A 21,907-nucleotide genomic window follows, 5' to 3' on the forward strand; every position below is an offset into this window, starting at 1 on the left:
TAACAACTTTCTAATGTACCCCAACATTTAGAATAAAATATTTCCACTCTGCTGTTATTTCTGCCTTTGACTGGGCAGAGCATCTGGTCTTGTTCCAGCCGCCAGTTAATGGTTTCTTTAAGAAAGATCGAGCAAGAAAGAACATCATGGCTTGTTTAGCTGAGACAATCTTTATCATTAATTTGAAGATGGGAAGGAAGTGTCACCTAGTAACAGAGAACCAGGATCCCCTGACTGGCCAGTCCTTAGGTGATTGCCTATCCAATTAATGAATAAGATTTGTTGCCAGGGCCCCTCCAGTAAATTCTTTTTCATCCCATATGAGCAGTTCACTTTGATGTAGATGTGCCGTTGTTTCTGCTTGGTTTCTGCTTAGGTTGGACCAATTGTTTGACTGGGCTGCCTCCAGAGTCCTTTTGTATAGAGGATTGTTTTTTAATTCCCCATTTTGTATTTGAGAGATTTTCTTCTGCTCTGCTTAGATGGAGCCCCCCTCCCCCCCAAAACACACACACACATGTCTACTTTTGGGGTGCTCCACAGCAGCAGGGTGATCTTCCTCAGGCCCAGAGCATTAAACCCAGAAGGGAAACTTGCACTTTGAAAAGGGACTTGCAGGCCCCTCCCAGAGAGATGCTAAAATGCTGTCTGAGTGCATTGTGCTTGTGATGAAAGACTTTTAACTCTTTTTCTGTCTCTTGTAGGCTCTCAGCTAGCGGATTGTGTGAAGACTGGAAATGCAGTGCTGGGCAGCAGCATGAGCCCCCAGACTTTGGGTCTCTGAGCTCCACTCTGTTCCTTTGTGCCTTCGCTCCTTCTTCTCACCCTGCCCAAGTGTGATCAGCTGCTTCTACAAGGACTGCATAGAATCCCCGGACAGGAATCGATTCTGGTGTCTGAGAGTCTTCCCTGCAAATATGGTGGGCACTAACCTTCCTGCTGCTTCTTCTCCAGCCTTTGAAGTGCCTTATGGTTCCAACTGAGTCCTCTTTCTGAGTGCTTGGGGTGTAAATGTGCTGTGTGGCGGTCAAATCACTGCACTTTGTAAGCCTTCCAGTTGCAGTTGTGGTGGAGAGAAGTGTATTAAGGATATTAAGGACTAGTATCAGCATATTATGCAGGATGAACCTTAAGCAACTGATCCTAATTTCAGCAATTTAAAGGGAAATTATGTTAACACCAAACATGGTGTAGACCGGACAGCACTCTTCTCTTTCATGTACCAAAGAAGAGGCCACAGAGGCAGGTAAATGCTGGCATGGAAAATATATGCAGAATTTCTCTCCTTTTTGGTGCTGTTAGTAGCCTGAAAATCAGTAGAGACTGCATTGTTCCCTTTCCTTCATGTGAGCTCTATCACCACTGCATAAGCAAGGACAAAGGCAGGCATCATGGTAAATGAGGGATTTCAGCCTGTTCTTCACATGCAATGTAAACCTGGCTTAGAAACTCATGTTAAAAACATTTCTATGCACCTGCTAGTCAGACATTTCCATATCAAGAGATCCAGATACAAAAAAAATTAAAAACCTTTTATTATTTCCACTAAATAATTGTTGCAAAGGGGTGAGCACTGTTCTGATTCCACAAACTCTTGGGCAAAAATGTGTAACAGGGCCTGGAAAAGATGTTTCTGAAAATGATGGAAAAGCCTTACTTCTGTGGTTCATTGTCCTCTTTTTGAAAGATAGACCAGGATTCATTGCCCAGAGCATAACAGTAGCGGGAGTTGACTACAAAACAGACTTTAAGAAGACGCAGCATAGACTGAAAGAAATGGCTACCATCAGACATGTTATCCCCAGCTCTAAGTGGAAGATACATGTAAGATGGAGAGCAGAAAAAAAAACATACAGTACAATCCTGAAGATGCTTTGCATGGTAGTAATCCCCACTGGGTAGACTTGTGTAGGATTGCTCTCATAATAACAATCCTAGAGTTTAGCTTTAGATGATGCACTAGGTGGAAAATCAAGAAAAGCTAAGTGGACAGAATTTGGATAGTAGCAACTGGCAGATATGAACACTCCATGAGCTCTATAGAAGGTCAACTCCAGTATTCTCCAGCTCCAAAAATCAAAGGGAATCAGGTTTATCTTGGAGGAAAACTCCAAATGCGGTTGTACATCAATACCTTTTCTTGGTACCAAACATCATAAATTAGTATGTGAGCTTTAGAATCCCTCACTCTTCATCATGTAGTCATGAAATGGGGTGTTTGCCATTAGAAGAAAAAGACAACTGCAGATTTATACCCCACCCTTCTCTCTGAATCAGAGACTCAGAACGGCTTACAATCGCCTATATCTTCTCCCCCCACCACCACCAACAGACACCCTGTGAGGTAGGTGGGGCTGAGAGGGCTCTCACAGCAACTGCCCTTTCAAGGAGAACCTCTGCCAGAGTTAACCCAAGGCCATTCCAGCAGCTGCAAGTGGAGGAGTGAGGAATCAAACCCGGTTCTCCCAGATAAGAGTCTGCACACTTAACCACTACACCAAACTGGCTAGTACAAGACAAATGAGGAACATAATGTATATCCAAAGTTAACAAGACATGGGAGTCTGCAGTAAATCTGTAACGTCTTTGAGGTACTACATCATTCCTTTCTGGTCTTCTGCATCAGTAAACTAGCATTCATCAAAGTGGTGAAAGCAAGCAAGCAAGCAGCAGAAAAAGTCAGATGTCAATAAAAGGTGACATGAAAAGGGAAATGCCTTTTTAATGGGTTCCTGTGCTTTTCTGTTAAATCCAACCACAAATCTCAGTCGGTTTGTAGTTTGCTTTAAAGGCATGGCCTCTGCAGGTAGCAAAAACTAAGTGTTACAAAATGAACCTTCCCTAAGGGCATTTGCTGGACCTCTTCTTCACAAAAACATCTGTGGCACAAAACGCCGCAGATTATTATATTACATAGGGGACACAAACATCTTACGATGTTGTTCTTTTTGCCTTCATTTTACCCCCACAACAACCCTGTAAGGTAGTCCCTGCTAAGAATGTGTGCCTGGCCTAAAGTCAATCAGCAACATCCCCTTGTGGCAGCATGGGGATTCTCACCTGGATCTCCTTGATAGTAATCCAACATTCTGACCCCCACACCACACAAACTCTGGTAGGTTATGAAAGTTGTTAAAGTGTTTTGTTATAGAAGGGATATTTTTCACCCGCCTTATCTGTGCTGCTTGCATTTTCCTGGTTTCTTGTGAGTAAACCTTTGCTTCCATTGCAAATAGCAGAGGGATGTTCAGGAGCTAATCTGTGCCAGGATGCTGGGATTCCTGCTATCTTCGGCACTGCAGCCCCTGTGGTCATCCTGAAGCCAGTGGCCAATTTTCCAGCTCCTAGTTTTATTTTCAGAAAAGCTGTGCCTTCCACAGGCAAACTTTGCTTCCATTACTCATAATGTCAGGGGGCTTCTGGAGATATCTGTGGTCACTGCAATGTTCCCTCTAAGCTGCAGCGTTTTGTGAGCAAAAATTCTACTTTGTGAGCTACTGGCATTAAAGTTGTGAGCTACTGCATAAATTAGTGTGCTCTGGGGCCATCTTTCCGGAGCTAAGACAAAAATGTATGAGCTAGAGGCTAAAAAACTGTGAGCTAGCTCACACTAACTCAGCTTAGGGGGAACACTGGTGATCAGGATGTTCCAATTCCTTAATGTCTGACAATGAGACTCACATTAACATTCTGGGCATGGCATCAAGGATACTCTATGTAAAAATCCAGTGTGGTGTTGCAACCATCAGGAGGGGTCCATGTAGAGCCTTCTGCAGTGGGGATGGCAGTGGATTGTTGAGGCACTGTTCAGTGGTACATTGAGCTGTTTAGGAATGGTTTGTGATCACTGGTACATGTAGAGTCTGACATCTGTCCATCATTCAGTGCTGTAATGAAAGTAATCTTTCAGAAATAGGTGGTGGAAATCACTGCAGATCTGTCATCTGTATAATCTCTGTGGATTTGGGGGCGGGGGGAAGGGAAGAATCACCATGAAAATGTTAACAGAAATATGTTGCTTGGGTGAATTTTCTGATAGTGGCCACCAGGTGGTGATCTGCGCTCACTGAAAGTGATAGTATATAAGCCGGAGAGAAAAGTATTCCTGTAGGGTTCTCCCCCACCTTGGTTTATGCCTCTGGTTACCAGCCACACATACTAACCTGCCTTCATGCTCTCCGGCTGAATAACCAGAACTCCCCAAGTCTTCCACTATGACTATGCAGCAATGACTAGCTGAAGTTTTTCATGGAATGGAGGTAAATGACATATGCTGATATTAAAAAGACAGCTACAGAGACCTGTTTAAAAGCCGTCCGTCCTAGCAACTCTACTTTAATTCAAAACACATATCTCATGAGTACAGTTCCTTCTGCTTGGAGAAAAAATATTTCCTTCCAGCCATGAAAATCTTCAGGTGCCCAGTTTTGCACATGAAGCTTCTATTAAAAGAGAAGGACTTCCTGGGGAAGGGAACCTTATGCTTACAGCCAGTTTGGTGTAGTGGTTAAGAGTGATGAACTCTTATCTGGGAAAAACGGGTTTGATTCCCCACTCCTCCACTTGCAGCTGCTGTGATGACCTTGGGAAAGTCACAGTTCTCTCAGAGCTGTTCTCTCAAGAGCAGTTCTCTGAGGCTGTCTTAGCCCTACCTTCCTCACAGGGTGTCTATTGTGGGGAGAGGAAGGGAAAGGAGATTGTAAGCTGCTCTGAGACTCCAAGTAAAAAGGGTAGGGTATAAATCCTACTCTTTTTCTTCTTCAAAATGTGCAGGCAGGAGGAAGTTCCTTGTGTACATTTTATAAGACTGAGTCTTCATTTGCAGCATGTGATTTGCCAGCTTAATTTTTACTGGCACATAATTTGCCCTCTCTTGGCATAGAAAGTGACACAACCTGCCTTTGGAGACTTAAAAGCTGACACCTTGTCCCTGTTTTATGTTATTTTTTTCCTCCATGCTCAACATGCCAATTTTCTTCAGGTCTTCTTAAATGTTTTGTTCGGTGTCATGCATGCCATAACTTTTATGGCCCTTATTAAAACTTCTCTACACTTTATTCCACTCATTTAAAGCATGTGATGATAAAAACTTGGCATAATACCCCATCTTGTGTGTGTGTTTCAGGTGCCATCAAGTTGATTCCAACGTACAGCAACCCTGTCCGTTAATGACCTCCAAAATGTCCTATCATTAAGAGCCTTGTTCAGGTCTCGCTTAGACCTCTCCATTTACAGTTGCCACAAGATGAGATTTTTGGGCTGATTTAAGCTTATTTGAGTCAGAGCCAATATATCTGATTCAGGCTTGTACATGGCTGCCTAACAGCCCTGTAACTAGGGGCAACAGCAGAATGGGACCACAGGGGGCCACTGGGAAAGGGCCCGTGGGGTGAGTGCAGAAAGCTGGAGAGGCTGAGGGCCATCCCTCTCTCTCCTGTATGATTTAAAGCAACATGAGGTCCAAATCAGGTGCCTGGAGGGCTCCTATCAGGCCCCCAAGCAACTGGCTGTCATCTGCTTCCTTCTCCCTCTCTCTTGCTTTCTTCTGCACCACAGCTTGCTCAATTTCACAGGAGCAACAGAGCAAAACCTCAATTTTCTCCATTGGTTGAGTCTTCTCTGAAGCAGAGCTTGTTTTTCCTGGCTCTCTCAATTACACAGCAGAGTTACTGAGCCAAGCCTCTCTTCCTTCTATTGGCTGAGGCTCCTTCCCCACCAGTCCCCTGGGGAAGGAAGGAAAGAGCCAGAGCTTCCTTTGCTCAGTTCCTGGATTTCATGGGAGAAATACAAAGAAAGCACCTTTAAAAACAACAAGTGCTAACATTTTAAGCATGTTTTAAGTTTTTTTTAAAAAAAAATACATTTGTGTTTGACTGTGTCCTTTATGAAGTTTATATCTCTGCTACCTAATCTTAAATAGGTGCACACATGGCCCAGCCCAACAAGATCTCATTTATGTCAGATCCAGCCTTCAAAACAAATGAGTTCGATACTCCTGATTTAAAGAACCTGCAAATCAGCTGATTGGTGGGCCCTTTAAATAGCATGGGAGGGGCAGTGACTGCTCCAGGAAGCCCCTCCCACATAATTTGTTACACAGGAAGGGGGTGGCCCAGGGATGGAGGTGAGGTGCCCCAAAAACTGTCAGGGGGGCATGCCCCGTGTGCCCCTGGTTAGCTACAGACTAGGTGTCACGGCTGGGGCCAGGTCAGGCAAAGTCCAGGGGCAGTCTGAGGTCTGTAGCCAGTAAGCAGGAGGGTCCGAGGTGCCAAATCCGAATCACTGTACAAGTATCGCAGGTCCGAGGTCCAGAAGCCGAGGTCAGGGAGTCCAGAAGTCACAAGCCAAAGTCAGGGAGTCCAGAAACCAAAGTCAAGCCGGAGTGGATGCTAGAACGTCAGGGAGATGACTAGTTGCTTCCACAAAGCCTCCTCCCAAAAGCCTACAGCTATATAGCCCTCTGCTGGCTGTTGCCCATTTGGGCTAATTGCTGGCTTAGAGAGGCAGCCACGATCCTGTTGCAACTCAAGCATCCTTGCTCTTAGAAGGGCCAGAATCCTCTCAAAACTCAGGGCTCAGGGAGCGTCTTGCTTGTGAGCGTGCCGCCCTCCTCCGATCCCTGAGGTCCTGACGAAGGCAATCACGCACACGAGGCACCCGAGAGGGCAAGGCAGGGGGGCTGGGATCTTCTCCAGCAGGGGCACTGGTGCAGGTGGCAGGGGCACAGTTTCTTCTGCAGGCTCAACTTCCTCTGCAGGATCCCCAGCACCCATGGCACTATCCCCACCCCAGGGCCCCCCTCCGTCGAAGGGCCTGGGAGGTCGGGGTGGTCGTTGTGGAACCATTGCACCAAGTCCGGGGCATGAAGATTGTCCACGGGCTCCCAAGACCGGTCTTCTGGGCCGTATCCCTCCCAGTCCACAAGGTACTGGAGGCCTCCACGATGGTACCGGGAGTCCAGGATCTGGCGCACCTCGTATTCTTCTTCATCATCCACCAACACCGGTGGTGGCGGCGGTGGGCAAGGAGGCCGAGCTGGGTCAGGGGGTGCAGCTGGAACAAGGAGGGAGCGATGGAACACGGGGTGAATGCGGAGGTGGGGTGGCAACTGGAGCCTGAAGGCGACGGGGTTTATTTGTTCTATGACGGGGTAGGGTCCAATGAACCGCGCATCCAGCTTGTGAGACCGACCAGGCCGGTGCAGGTAGCGAGTTGAGAGCCACACCTGATCCCCCGGCTGGATTGGGGGGCCTTCCTGCCTCTTCCGGTCCGCAGCCAGTTTATAGGCTTCCTTGGCCCGCTGTAGCTGCTCTCAGAGCAAGTCTTGGCTGGCGCGGAGTTCTTGCAGGTAGGCCTCGACGGCGGGGACATTCGTGGGTGGCAGGATCGCCGGGAAGAACTGAGGGTAGTACCCGTAGGTTGCAGCAAATGGGGTCATTTGGGTGGAGGAATGGACCGCGTTGTATGCAAATTCTGCTAGAGGCAACAGAGTGGTCCAGTCGTCCTGCTGGTAGCAGGTGTAACAGCGGAGATATTGCTCTAGCGTGGCATTGGTGCGCTCTGTCTGACCATCTGTCTGTGGGTGGTAGGCTGAGGACAGGTGCACTCGAGTCCCCAGGCTGGAATGGAGGGCTTGCCAGAACCGAGAGGAGAACTGGGGGCCCCGGTCTGAGATCAGGTGGGCTGGGAGTCCGTGCAGACGAAAGATGTGTTGCAGGTAGAGCTGGGCTGTCTCCTGAGCTGTGGGAAGTTTCGGGCACGGAATGAAGTGGGCCATCTTGGTAAATAGGTCGACGACCACCAAGATGCAAGTCTGACCCTTGGATCGTGGAAGTTCCGTGATGAAGTCCATCGAGATGGTATCCCAGGGTCCTGAGGGTGTGGGCAAGGGCTGTAACAACCCCGAGGGTTTGGCTGGGACGTCTTTGGCCCGTCGGCAGACGTCACAGGAGCTGACATAACGGGCAACATCGGAGCGAACTCGTGGCCACCAGAATTCTCGCGTCAGCAAGTGGGTGGTCTTATGCTGTCCAAAGTGCCCGGCGGGTAACGAGTTGTGGGTCAGGCATAGCACTTCTGCCCGCAAGGGCCCGGGCAGCACATAGAGGCGTTTGCGGTGTAGCAAGAGGCCGCGTCGAGTCGTGAACTCGCCTGCCGAGTCATCTTGGAGTACCTGGAGGTGTTCCTGGACCCAGGGATCGTTGGCCTGGCTAGCACAAATGTCCTCCACGAGTGTGGGTAAAGTGGAGGTGGCTGCAAACACTGAGGGCGGCAGGATGGGAGTAGCGGGCGCGGTCTCAGTTGAAGCAGAGGCATATTCCGGTTTCCGGGAGAGCGCGTCTGCTTTCCGGTTCTGGGTATGGGGGATGTAGGAGATCCGGAAGTCAAAGCGGGAGAAGAAGAGGGACCACCGGATCTGGCACTGGTTGAGACGGCTGGTGGTCTGGAGGTGCTCTAAGTTCCGGTGGTCAGTGAGCACTTGAACAGGGTGGTGAGCCCCTTCGAGGTAATGCCTCCAAACCTCAAAAGCCGCCTTGATCGCGAGCAACTCCCTCTCCCAGATGGTATAGTTCCTCTCTGCAGCAGTAAGCTGGCGCGAGTAATAGGCGCAGGGCTGGAGTGGCTGAGACGGCTCCTCGCGCTGGGACAGCACTGCTCCCAGGGCCACATTGGAGGCATCAGCTTCCACCGTAAAGGGAAGCTGGGGGTCAGGGTATCTCAGGAGTGGCCCGGTGGCAAAGCGGGTCTTCAGGGTGGAGAAGGCATTATCGGCCTCTGGGGACCAGCGGAAGGGTTCTTTGGGGCGGAGTAGTTGAGTCAGGGGTGTTGTCAGGGATGCATAGGCCGGGATGAATTGCCGATAGTAGTTGGCAAAACCAAGGAATCGCTGCAGGTCTTTGCGATTCTGAGGAGCCTGCCAGGTCAGGACCGCTTCCACTTTTTTCAGGTCCATGAGGATCCCCTGTGGTGACACAATGTGACCGAGGAACTCGACAGAGCGCAGGTTGAAGTCGCACTTCTCCAGCTTGGCATAGAGGCCATGGGTTCGCAGGCGCTGCAGGACCTGGCGGACGTGCTCGGCGTGCTGGGCAGGATCACTGGAGTAAATTAGGCTGTCATCTAGGTATATGATTGCGAAGCGGTCGAGCAGGTCCCGGAAGATGTCATTCATGAACCTTTGGAAGACAGCGGGGGCGTTGGTCAATCCGAAGGGCATCACCAGGTGCTCGTACTGCCTGTATCGGGTCCCAAACGCGGTCTTCCACTCGTCTCCGGGCCGTATGCGCACCAAATTGTATGCTCCATGGAGGTCCAGCTTGGTGTAGATTTGGGCCCCCTTTAAGCGATCCAAGAGTTCAGGGATCAGTAGTAGAGGGTACCGGTCGCGGATGGTGATCTTGTTCAGGGCCCGGTAATCATTGCACAGCCGGAGCTCCCCACTTTTCTTCTTCACGAAGAGGACTAGAGCAGACAGGGGAGACGTCGAGGGTCGGATGAATCCGCGTTTCAGGTTCTTGTCCAGGAAGTCTCACAGAGCTGCCAACTCCGGCTCTGACATAGGGTACAGATGCCCCACTGGGAGTGGTGCCCCAGGTACCAAGTCAATGGCACAGTCATAGGGCCGGTGAGGGGGAAGCTGATCCGCTCCTGTCTCTTCAAAGACATCGGCGAAATCCGCATACTTCTGAGGGAGCTGAGGATCACCACTCAGGATGCCGGCTGCTAGAGTGGTGGGAGGAGTCAGATGAGGAAATGGGTCTCGGAAACATAGTTCCTGCTGGGCCCAGTCCACAATGGGGTTGTGCAGCTGCAGCCAGGAAAGGCCCAGAATCAGCGGGAAGCGAGGCATGCGGGCGATATTAAACTGCAGCTGTTCTTGGTGCTGCTGGACGTGGAAGGTGATTGGACAGGTCTCCTGGGTGACGAGCCCAGAACGGAGGAGGCGCCCGTCAATAGCCTCCACCAGCGTCGAAATCTCTTTTGCCTGCACCGGGATCTGGTGCTGCTTTACGAAGGCAGCATCTATGAAACAGTGGGCCGCTCCTGAGTCCAGCATGGCATACACGAATAGCCAGCGTTCGTCAGGCAGACGGAGTTTGACTGGTAGCAGGAACGGCCCTGGGGTATTAGCCCGCTGTTCGGAGGACCCAGCTAGTCGCCCCAGGCTGGGGGGTCCACTTACGCCTCGGGCTGCCCTTTTGGTGGCGGTGGCAGCAAAGGTCCGGGTATCCGATGCTTAGCGGGGCAGCCAGAGGCATAGTGGCCTGCCGTGCCGCAGTAGAGGCACAGATTCTGCGTGCGGCGTCTGGTCTTTTCCTCTGGGGTCAGGCGGGGTCGAGCAGCTCCAAGCCGCATAGGCTCATCCTCGGTGCTGGTACTAGCTGGGGATGGGCGAGGAGCCAAGTGGCACGGCACAGGGAGCTGGCGCCCTCGGGTCTTGGCTTGGCGGTGACTTTCCAGGCGGCCATCGATGCGGAGGCAGAGGGTAATAAGTTGTTGGAGCATGGGTGGTTGCTCTACCCTGGCCATCCAGGACTTCCTCTGCCAACCCCTCGGTAAACTAGTCCATCTGGGCAGCCTCATTCCACACCAGGTCTTGGGCCTGGAGCTTGAATTCGGTGGCATATTGAGCCACCGAGGAGTTGCCTTGTTTCAGCGCCCTGATCTTCCGGTTGGCTGTGGCTGCTTGGACTGGGTTTGAGAAGGCAGCAGACAGGTGGGCCTCAAACCCCTGGTAATCAGTCAGTAGGGGAGAGGACGCAAACAGCAAGGGTGTGGCCATTTGGCCGCCTGCCCCTTTAACAGACTGATGATGAAACACACCTTTGTTTTGTCGTCGAGGAAGTCCCGTGCTCTCAGTTCGAAGTACAGCTGACACTGTGCTAGGAAAGCAGAAAATTCTTCCACGGCACCCCCAAATCTGTCAGGTGGGGAAACTGGGCACTTGGCTGGAGCACTGGCCGCAGGTTGTTGCTGCAAGTGCACCACTGCCTATGTTAACTGCTGTACCTGGGCTTGGAGCGCAGCCAGTAGTCCTGTGGTTTCACTTGCTTCAGCATCCATCCTGTGGAGTGGGTGTTTGTCGGGTGGAAGCAATCTGTCATGGCTGGGGCCAGGTCAGGCAAGGTCCAGGGGCAGTCCGAGGTCTGTAGCCAGTAAGCAGGAGGGTCCGAGGCGCCAAATCCAAATCACTGTACAAGTATCGCAGGTCCGAGGTCCAGAAGCCGAGGTCAGGGAGTCCAGACGTCACAAGCCAAAGTCAGGGAGTCCAGAAACCAAAGTCAAGCCGGAGTGGATGCTAGAACATCAGGGAGATGACTAGTTGCTTCCACAAAGCCTCCTCCCAAAGCCTACAGCTATATAGCCCTCTGCTGGCTGTTGCCCATTTGGGCTAATTGCTGGCTTAGAGAGGCAGCTAGGATCCTGTTGCAACTCAAGCATCCTTGCTCTTAGAAGGGCCAGAATCCTCTCAAAACTCAGGGCTCAGGGAGCGTCTTGCTTGTGAGCGTGCCGCCCTCCTCCGATCCCTGAGGTCCTGACGGAGGCGGTCACGCACACGCACCACCCGAGAGGGCGAGGCAGGGGGGCTGGGATCTTCTCCAGCAGGAGGCAGGGGCACTGGTGCAGGTGGCAGGGGCGCAGTTTCTTCTGCAGGCTCAACTTCCTCTGCAGGATCCCCAGCACCCATGACACTAGGGGTGTGCAAAAAAAAAAAAAATACAGAATTACACGGATTCAGAAATACACAGGACCAAAAAGATATGGAATACCGTGTATTTCCTATTACCGTACTCGGAATAGCTGCATATACGGTAGATGTGAGGCTATTTCCGAATATACAGCCTCATTATACCCTATGGCCATTGAAATCAATAGCAAAATAGGGTATATTGGAAGCCGCCTGGAGGGGAGGGGGTTTGAGGAAAAGCCCCCAAATTTGTAGGGGACCTTCAAGGGACTCTCCCCTACAAACCCTCCAAGTCCCCAAAAGATTGGGCCAGAGGGTCCCATTCCAGGGTGCCGCTATCCCACCATTATACTCTGTGGGCCATTGAAATCAATGGCAACGTAGGACATAATTAGAGGCTACTGGGGGGCAGGGGGTTTGAGGGAGAACCCCAAACACTGCAGGGAACTCGCAGGGAACTCTCCCCTATAAAACCCCCAAGTCCCAAAAAGATTGGGCCAGGGGGTCCCTGTCTTTGGGCTCCCCAAAAGGCCCATTGCCACCAATGATGGTGAAAGCCCAATTAGCCACTTCCTCCACTATAATTGCTGTGGGGAAAGTGGCTCTGGCCAGAGGGGGGTTTGAGGGAGAGGCCCCAAAACTGCACAGCAGCTTCAGGGGACTCCCCAGCATGAAACCTCCCTGGCCCCAAAAGAGTGCACCCATCAGTGGGCACCCCAAGAGGAACACTGCTCCCAATGGTGAGAAAAAACCAATTAGAGCCACTTTCTCACTGTAATTGTCGTGGGAAAAGTGGCTTTGGGGAGCAGGAGGTTTTGAGGAGAACCTCCCAAACACAAACCCACAAGGCCAAAAAAAATTGGACTAGGAGGTCCAATTCCTGGGGCACCCAAAGCCAAACCTAACTTCACACCAGATAATCTTTATCAGACCCAAATGCACTACATCCGTCTATCTACTCTATGAACCCTGCAGGCCTGGAACCAATATAAACCCAGTTGCCAACGTCACTGCCACACAAAACACAATCTGCTCAAGATCTGCTCTGCAGACCTGGCTGTAGCAAACCCAGATGCCAGCTCTCCAGCCCTGCCCCAAACAACACGGGGAGAGTTGGCCAAGCACAACAAGCCTGCTGGTTCTGGGTCTCTCACCCAGGTGCCAGCTTCCCTGCCACAGAACACACAATCTACAGAGGCCAGCTCTCCAGCCCTGCCCCAAACAACACTGGGAGAGCTGGCCAACCACAACAAGCATGCTGGCTCTGGGTCTCTCACCCAGGTAACAGCTCGCCCCCCCCCCAACCAGAACCAGGAAAAGGGACAACAGGAGAAGGCCAAGAAACTCAACTGTTAAAAAGTGGCCTTTTAAACAATGAAAATTAGGCCAAACAGCACCCCCCACAAGAACCAGAAGCAGAAGAGAAAAGGAACAACAGCAGCACAACACAGCAGCAACAAATCAAACATAGAATCCTTTTTAAACAGTAAAAAACTTAACTTTTAACAATACAGGAACTTTACCAACCCCTCCCCCCCAAAAAACCCCTTCACTCTAACCCCAAGAAATCCAAGTCACCCAAATCAAGAAAAGTAAAAGGACACTACACTTTTAAAAGTCCTCTCACTAAAGTAAGATACGGGCAAATTGGCAAACCCCCCACCCCAGGCCCACACCCCCAGCAGAACCCCCTAACCCCAAATAAGCTACCCAGTACTCACCCACCCAAATCTGGATAAGTAAAGGGACTCTGAGTCTTAAAAAGTTCTTTTACTAACTAAAATAAAAACAAGAACCCCAAGGCTGTCTTACCTTAGACGTCTTCTCTTCTCAAGGCAGGTCAGGAAAGGCTGAGAGAGAGCAGCAGCAGCTGAGGCCAAGGGCCAGCGCAGCACAATCTCTCTCACACACCAACACAAAACACAACAGCAATGGGATGGAGTCCAGCCAGGCAGACTCTGACCCTACACAGAGCAGTTTCAAAAAATAGCACTACTCTGTGATTGGCCAGAGAACACTGTTTACTTGGATACCCAAGTAAACAAAAGAACAACAATGTAGCTGATGGCTGAGGGATTAGCCAAGCCATCAGCTACACAAAATGTCAAGCATGTCTAAATCTGATGGATAATTGATGGTTTTAGGGTCCTGCCGAAGCCTGGTCTGGAAAATATCAAGGGAGACCCAGATCTTGTGAGTTTGTTATTCTTTCCTGTTTATTACCTTACTTTATGGTTGTTAATTAGTAGTGAGAAGGGAACTAAGTGATCAGTGCCTTCCCAGGGAACCTATGAAGGGAGGATCCGCCATCTGTGCATGGCAAGGTTGGAACTAGATAACGCTCTGGGGATGTGAATAGTTTTGACACTGTCTGTGTGAACACTCTCGTCCATTCCCCCCTCCCTTGGAATGCTTTTGAAGTAGTCCTTAAAAAGTATTGTATCAATGTATCCGTTTCATTCTTCTCAAGAAATGGCTCTGGCCAAAGTATCGGTCTGTCAATAAACGTAGTCTTTGTAACAACTTCGACTCGTCATTGAACCCACATGCTTGACATTTTGAGAAGAATCCTTTTAGGAGTTTAACCACCCCGGCTACCTTGTAACCTGATGGCCGAAAGTATTCCAGGAAGTGGTGAGCTCCTAGAGCCCGACGAGGGGGTACCCGCATTGGCCCCTCCGTGGCATGTTCTGGACGCGAGGAGAGGTCTGAGTTCACCTCTCCACATTCAACAGCTGCTAGTCACACCCCGGCAGTGGCAGCTGCGGACCTCGACAACCACAGTGGATGAGGCCCTGGTGCGTAGAGAAGCCATCCTAACCAGGCACATGCGTTGGGTGAGGATGACCAACGCGGGGGGGGGGCAACCCGGGAAACCCAGGACTGGGAGAACCGGAAGAGATCGACACCATCCTGGTCGTTCCACTGCTGAATCCCAACCCTGCGCAGCAAGGGGACGAGCCGGATGTCCCAGGTGGGGGTGACCCGGACACCCCGGTCCTGAAAGAGGAGGAGGACGAGATAGCCCGTGAGTTTCGAGCTATGGTTTGAAAAGAGGTGGAGGATATCATCAAAGGGATACGTGATGAGATGCAGGTGATGACCACTCGAATGGCCGGGGAGTTCAACAGGCAACTTAACCGAGCCCTGGGTGTACCTGGACCTCGGAGGGCACTGCAACTCCCTCCAGACAGACCTCCACAGCACCGGGACCCCTGGCAGCACAGCCCGCCCTGCGACCCGCAGCCGGTGGCGCCCCTGGTTCCCTGAGAGGGAGGTCGGGGACGGGAACTGGAGGCCACCTTCAAGGGTGATCCGGAGGAGGTGGAGTACTTTACAATCCAAGCCAATAGTTACATGCACTATTGGGGGAACACCTTTCCTGACGAGTTTAGCAGGGTAGACTACCTGGGATCGAAGTTGAAGGGAGCTGCAAAAAGATGGTACGTGTGTCTGTATGAAGCCATGAGCCCAGAACCGGACTATGTTAATACATTCCTACAAGCGCTGATGGCTCAATACGAGGACCCCCTCCAAGAGACCAGGGCATTGGCCACCTTACGAGACATGCAACAAGGATCCAAATCGATCAAAGAGTATGCTGCGGAGTTTCGGGCCAATGCCACGAAAGTAAGGGGTTGGAGTGAGCTCATGAAGACCGAGCACTTCACGAGGAGTCTAAATGCTGGTTTCTTAGACTGGGCCCTCACCCAGGCTAGACCCACGACACTGGTAGGGTGAGGTTGAGACCAGCATGAAAAGAGTAGCCATGCAGCGCCAACATCAAAGCAACAAGTCAAGCCACGATGCGAAGTCGGGAGGGAAAACAGAGGTGAAGAAACCCAAAGGGGGGGTGGTGGTGAAGGGAAGCTGGCAGGGCCTCACAAGTGCTTCCAATGTGGAGACCCCACCCATCTGGCCAGCAGCTGCCCAGCCCCCCTCCCCCCGAACCCCTTCGAGAGCCTCCAAAACAAGCACTCCAGCACCCAAGAAGACTCCCGGTCACCCTAAGGAAGCGGCCAAGAGCAGTGCGGTGGCAGTAGCGGAGCCAGATGATGACCCTCTCCTCCTGGACGAGCTGAGTGAGCTGGCATGGCTGGATGAACCATCGGGAAATGAGGACAACCTGCTCCAATGAGTGCCACTCAGCAGGTCGCCGAACAACCGGCACCACTCAGGGTGAGGCTAACAGGATCGCTGTACTTTGTACCTGTAATACTGTTAAACCTTAACCTCAAGAGATTTGTGCAGGTGAAAGCCCTAATTGACTCTGGGTGTAACCGGGACATTATCACCCCTAAGCTGGTGGACGCTTTGGGGCTGGCCACCATGGCCCTGCCCTTCCCCATTCAATTTAAACAAATGGATGAGTCAGTTAGGCCGGGGGAGCCCTGCATGTTAGCGACCCAATTGGTACCAGTGGGAATTGAGGATTATTGGGACCAAGAGGCTTTTGTAATCACCCCTTCATCCACCTACGATGTGGTCCTGGGGGTGGGGTGGCTAGCCAAGCACGAGCCAAGCATCCGGTGGGGGGACTAGACAATAAAATTTGTCGACTCACTATGCAAAGGGCACCATTGGAACATCAGGTGGGGGCCACGGCCTCCTCCCAGGAAGGAAAAGGTCTGTTTAACCCTGGAAGAAATCCTGGCCATCCCCAAAGCTTACCAGGATTTAAAGGGGGTGTTTAGTGAGCAAGGTGTGGATGAACTGCCGCCCCACAGGAGCACAGACTGTGCCATTGAACTGATACCGGGGCAGACACTGCCTAAGGCAAAGTTGTACTCGATGGGGTGGGCCGAGAAAGTGAAATTACGGAAATTCCTAGACAAGAACTTAAAGCAAGGGTTCATTAGACCGGCGACGGCCCCCCACGCCGCCCCCGTTTTATTTAGGAAGAAGGATGGCTCGCTCAGGCTTTGCACGGACTTTCGCGGGATCAATGGGATTTCGACTTCGAATGCTTATTCCATCCCCCTCATCAAAGACTTACTAAGCACGGTGTCTGAGGGGAAAATTTTCACCAAGTTGGACATGAGGGATGCATACTTTAGAGTGCGCATTCAAGAGGGGGATGAATGGAAAACAGCTTTCAATACCCCCATGGGACAGTTTGAATACTTGGTGATGCCATTTGGGTTGCAAGGAGCACCGGGGGTGTTCATGAACTTTATCAATGATGTGTTGAGGAAATTTTTGTTCAAGGGGGTGGTGGTATATCTGGATAACATCATTATTTATTCTCAGGATGAAAAATCCCATGTAAATTTGGTGAGGGAGGTATTAAGTACCCTGTTAAAGCATAAGCTGTATGCTAAATTGTCCAAATGCGAGTTCCACAAAACAGAGTTAGACTATCTGGGATTCCGAGTCTCCGCTCAGGGGCTGGCAATGGATCCGGCTAAAGTGCAAGCAGTACTGGATTGGGCACATAGACAGCTACAATCTTTCCTCAGGTTCGCAAATTTTTACAGAAATTTCATAGCCGGGTTTGCACAAATCATGCTCCCCCTTACTGAGTGATTAAAAACAAGGGGGAAGGGGCCGGAGGCAAAGAAGCTGGGGGGCCATTTAAATTGGACACCGAAGTGCCAGGCGGCCTTCGATAAACTCAAACAACTGTTTACCAGTGAGCCGGTCCTGAGCCACCCGAATGAGCTGAGACCCTTCATTGTGCAATGCGACGCCTCCCATGTAGCCATCGGAGCCATCCTCATGTAAAAAGATGAGGAAGGGGGATGGAGGCCTTACGCGTACATCTCTAAGAAGTTCTCACAAGAGCAAAGGAATTGGTCGGTGTGGAACAAGGAAGCCTTTGCTGTAACTTATGCATTGAAGACCTGGCGGTCCTGGCTAGAAGGGGCAAAGGTTCCGTTCGAAATTTGGACAAATCACAAAAATTTAGAAGCGCTAACTGGGAGGAAAAAACTGAGCGAGAAAAAATTAGATGGGCGGGCTTCTTTTCCAAGTTTGACTTTGTGCTGAGACACATCCCTGGGACCAAGAATTTCTTAGCGGACGCGCTCTCCCACCTGCCTCAGCATAATAGTCAAAGGGAGGAAGTGGTAGACTCTTTGATGCCATCCAGTGGCAGCAACAGTGACCACTCGGTCAAAGACAAAGCTCCGCCAGAGCGGGTGGGCAGAGGAGCGAATGGCCACAGAAACCAAAATGGAGGGAGAGGACCGACCAGGAGAAGTGCAGAAAAGGGAGAACAGGTTGTGGTACAAAGGGGAAAAACTATATGTCCCCAAAAGCATGAGATCGGAAGTGTTACAATACTGTCACTCTAATAAGTTGGCTGGTAATTTCGGATATGTGAAAACACTCCACTTAATTAGCAGACAGTTCTGGTGGCCATCACTGAAAAAGGACGTGTCCGAGTTTGTGGCTTCATGCCCCATCTGTCTAATGGGCAAAAGGAGGGGGGGGAAGCAACCTGGATTATTGAAACCGATGGAAATGACTGTGAGGCCCTGGTTGGTGGTATCGATGGACTTTATAGTCGAGTTGCCACCCTCACAAGGGAAAACAGTGATCCTGGTGGTGGTAGGCACTTTCTCTAAACAAGCCCACTTCATCCCTGTTCACAATTGCCCACAGCCAAACAGCTAGCTTATCTTTTTTTCCATCACGTGGTAAAACTTCACTCGTTCCCAGACAAGGTAATTAGTGACAGAGGGCCACAGTTCGTTGCCAGCTTCTGGCGGGGGTTTTGTAAATTGGTGGGAATCGAGCAAGGAATAAGTTCTGCCTACCACCCCCAGACTGACGGGCAGACAGAACGTGTGAACGCCTTGTTGGAGCAATACTTGCGGTGTTACGTAAATCACCAGCGGTCAAATTGGGTAGATTTATTACCCTTCGCAAAGTATGGCTATAACAATAGCGTGCACAGTTCAACCAAGGCTTCCCTGTTTCAGATTGTCAACGGATATGAGGGGAAGTCTGTTCCATTGCTGCCGGGAGGGGAGAAAGCCCAAGAGCCCACCTCATTCGAGCAATGGTGGGGAAAATTGGGTGACAGTTGGAAAGGGATCCAGGAGAATTTGGAGGCAGCCAAGGAAGCGTACAAGAAGCAATATGACAAATCGAACGTCCCCGCCTGGGACTTCAAAGTGGGGGATTCAGTATTTGTGTCAACCAAAAACCTCCCACTGAATCAACCCTCCCAAAAATTGCCATACAGATTCCTAGGTCCCTTTAAGATCAAACGGGTGATAAACAAAGTGACGGTTGAGTTGGAACTACCCAAAATGTTTAGTAAAGTACATCCTGTCTTTCATTGCAGTCTGCTGTGAAGAGACTCCGGTGCCTCCCCATTGGACCCTCGATCGTCTGCACTGCATCCTGTCCAGATTGGGAAACAAAGTCACCATGAGGTGCAGGAAATTCTGGACTCCAAAATGAAACGTGGAACATTATATTATCTGATTAAGTGGAAACACTTTCGCCCTTGCGAAAATGAATGGGTGGCCCAAAAAGATGTATTGGCCCCCGATTTAGTTATTAAATTTCATCAAAAGTTTCTTCACAAACCCCAATGTTGTGTTTAAGGGAGGCAATATGTCAAGCATGTCTAAATCTGATGGATAATTGATGGTTTTAGGGTCCTGCCGAAGCCTGGTCTGGAAAATGACAAGGGAGACCCAGATCTTGTGAGTTTGTTATTCTTTCCTGTTTATTACCTTACTTTATGGTTGTTAATTGGAAGTAGTGAGAAGGGAACTAAGTAATCAGTGCCTTCCCAGGGAACCTATGAAGGGAGGATCCACCATCTGTGCATGGCAAGGTCGGAACTAGATAACGCTCTGGGAATGTGAATAGTTTTGATACTGTCTGTGTTGGGCAGGTGAACTGAGGGCCTAATATCCTTGAACTCTTTTCTTTTGCGTGGCTTGTTTGTGTTGTACATAACCATGATGTTATCATTACACAGCCAGGCAAGTTGCAAGAGGAAGATATACTATTAAAAAAAAAGATAATGGGCACATAGTGCATTGTCTAGCAGGAGCGCAAATCATGGCACATCTATGCCTTTATCTTTCTTTTTTATTTGTATCTATTCTACCCCATTTTTTTCTCCCTGATGAGGACCCAAACCAGTTTACAACATCTTTCTCCCTCCATTTTATCTTAACACCAACAACCCTGTAAGGTAATTTAGACTGAGAGAGAGTGACTGTTCCAAGGTTACCAGCTGAGTGTCCATGGCAGAGAACGGATTCAAACCTGGTTCTTCCAGATCAAATCCTGTCAACCACTGCACCACATCAGTGTGGTGTGTTGACCTTGTAATCCATTATTCCTTTTAATCTTTCTCCCTGGCACCGTCTCCTAGTCTGTTTAACATTTATCACTATTTTAATTGCTCTCTATTAATGCTTTCCATTTCTTCCACTGCATATCAGATTAATCCCAGTTTTTCACCCAGATTGTCTGTGAAGAAGTTTGACTTCAGGAGCGTAGCTACCACCACCGCTCCACCTGGTGCTGATTTGCTACTCTTGGAGAGTGGGGTGTGTGACTTTCTAATCAGCTGTGTTTGAGGTTGCCAGGTCCCCCCCCGCCCAGCCACCTGTGCGGGGTAGGCTTGTCTGCTCCAGGCTGGAGATCCCTGGAGATATGGGGATGGAGCCTGGAGAGCACAGGGATCTCAGTGGGGTACAATGCCTTAGAGTCCACCCTCCAAAGCGTCCATTTTCTTCAAGGGAATGGATCTCTGTCTAGAGATAAGCTGAAATTCCAGGAGATCCCCAGGTCCTACCTGGAGGCAGGCTTCCCTAGCTGTTTTCCATTACAGTAACACTTTTCAAACACCTTTCTCCAGCAAGTTACTATAGGCCTGACTTCTCCATTAACCAAAGGCTGTGCCCTTGTTGACTGGGTAAGTAAGAACCTAGCTACTGCTTTGCCTCTGCTGTGATGGTATGAGGCCAGAAAATCCACACTAGATGCCTCCTGACTTCCAGCTGACCTGTGCCAACAAGCAAAGAGGTTGAACTGGGCCCATCTGAGTCCCTTCTTGCCTGTGTAACCACGGACTGTTGATCTTGGCAACCCTCTCTGGGATCCCTCCACTGTGTAAACAGTTTTGTTTGATGTGTTGAGTTGCCACACATGAAAAATCCTGATTTGTGATAGAATGTTTGCAGCTGTACGGTTGGAAGAGAAAGAAGGTGAGAGCTTATGAAACAGGGACAGTTCAGGCCCTCTGGCTTCACAGTGGCTGACTCAATGACCTAGAGCCGGGTGGCCGGCGGCAGCAGGCCGGAGTTAATTCCTCACTTGAGCAAAACCAGATGCTTTGAGTGAGTGAGGATCTTTTTTTTTTATCCACCTCTGGCAAATGCTTTGAAGTTGGCAGGCTCAGAAGGAAGCTGGCTGGAGAAGGGGGCTAAGTCCCCTGACCATCTTGTCCCAAATCAGTGCAACCAACTGGCTCTGTATGGAACAATCATGGGGCTTTTCCCCCTTCAGCTTTGATCCTGGGGCAGCTTTTTGGGGGGGAGGGTGCCGGAGATCAGACTAGATCCGGCCCTGGCCTGCTGTTCCTGGCTTCCTGCCACTCAGTGCCAACATGTTTCCAGGCTCAAAGCCAGTTATTTTTGGATATGCACCCCTCTTTCCCCATATCACCATGGAAACCATCCCCACAGAACCTCGGATTCTCCTTCTCAACTGCCCTGGATTTGGAAGGATCCCTTGCATGAGAGGCCTTCTCACAAGAAAAGCACCCCTTGAAACAGATTCCAGTTGCTGGGGCCTCAGGGGCAGGTCCCAGCAGGAAAGGGTAGCTGGGGGGTGCTGTTTGTCAAGCCTGCAAGTCCCACGCCTTGGCAAGCCAGCCCGGGCACACAAAGGCAGCATTGAGAAGTCTCTTACTCTCTCTCACACAGCATCCAGCATTAGCTCTTTTGTTCACTTTACTGGGAAAAGCCGCCTCACCCAGAGTCTGGCTCGGTGACTGGCCAGAGTCTCACACGGGTGGGAGGAAGCAAGGAATGGAGGTGGTTTGGAAGGGCAGCTGCCCATTGTTTCAGCTGTGGCTGCTTCACTGTTAGGGTGCCTGGGCTTTGAACAGCGGCCCAAATCAGAAAGTCAAGGCGGTGAAGCTTTCCCCATTCTGGTGAACAAAGTTGTGCCTGTTGGATTTCTGCTTGTTGCACACCAGTTAAAGGCATTGGTCAGCAGCTGGTGGGGGGAAAACAAAGC

At 50.4% G+C, this 21,907-nt stretch overlaps 1 protein-coding gene and 1 pseudogene across 1 annotated transcript in view; both read left to right on the forward strand.

Moving 5' to 3' along the window:
* The window catches only part of LOC132583376 (von Willebrand factor A domain-containing protein 5A-like), a 100,770-nt pseudogene extending 99,915 nt beyond the window's left edge, over positions 1 to 855 (forward strand).
* The window catches only part of NDRG2 (NDRG family member 2), a 307,888-nt gene that overhangs the window by 205,487 nt on the left and 80,494 nt on the right, over positions 1 to 21,907 (forward strand). The gene's annotated exons all lie outside the window — the stretch shown is intronic.

Source organism: Heteronotia binoei, chromosome 15, assembly GCF_032191835.1.
Source record: "Heteronotia binoei isolate CCM8104 ecotype False Entrance Well chromosome 15, APGP_CSIRO_Hbin_v1, whole genome shotgun sequence".
Classification (NCBI taxonomy): Eukaryota; Metazoa; Chordata; class Lepidosauria; order Squamata; family Gekkonidae; genus Heteronotia; species Heteronotia binoei.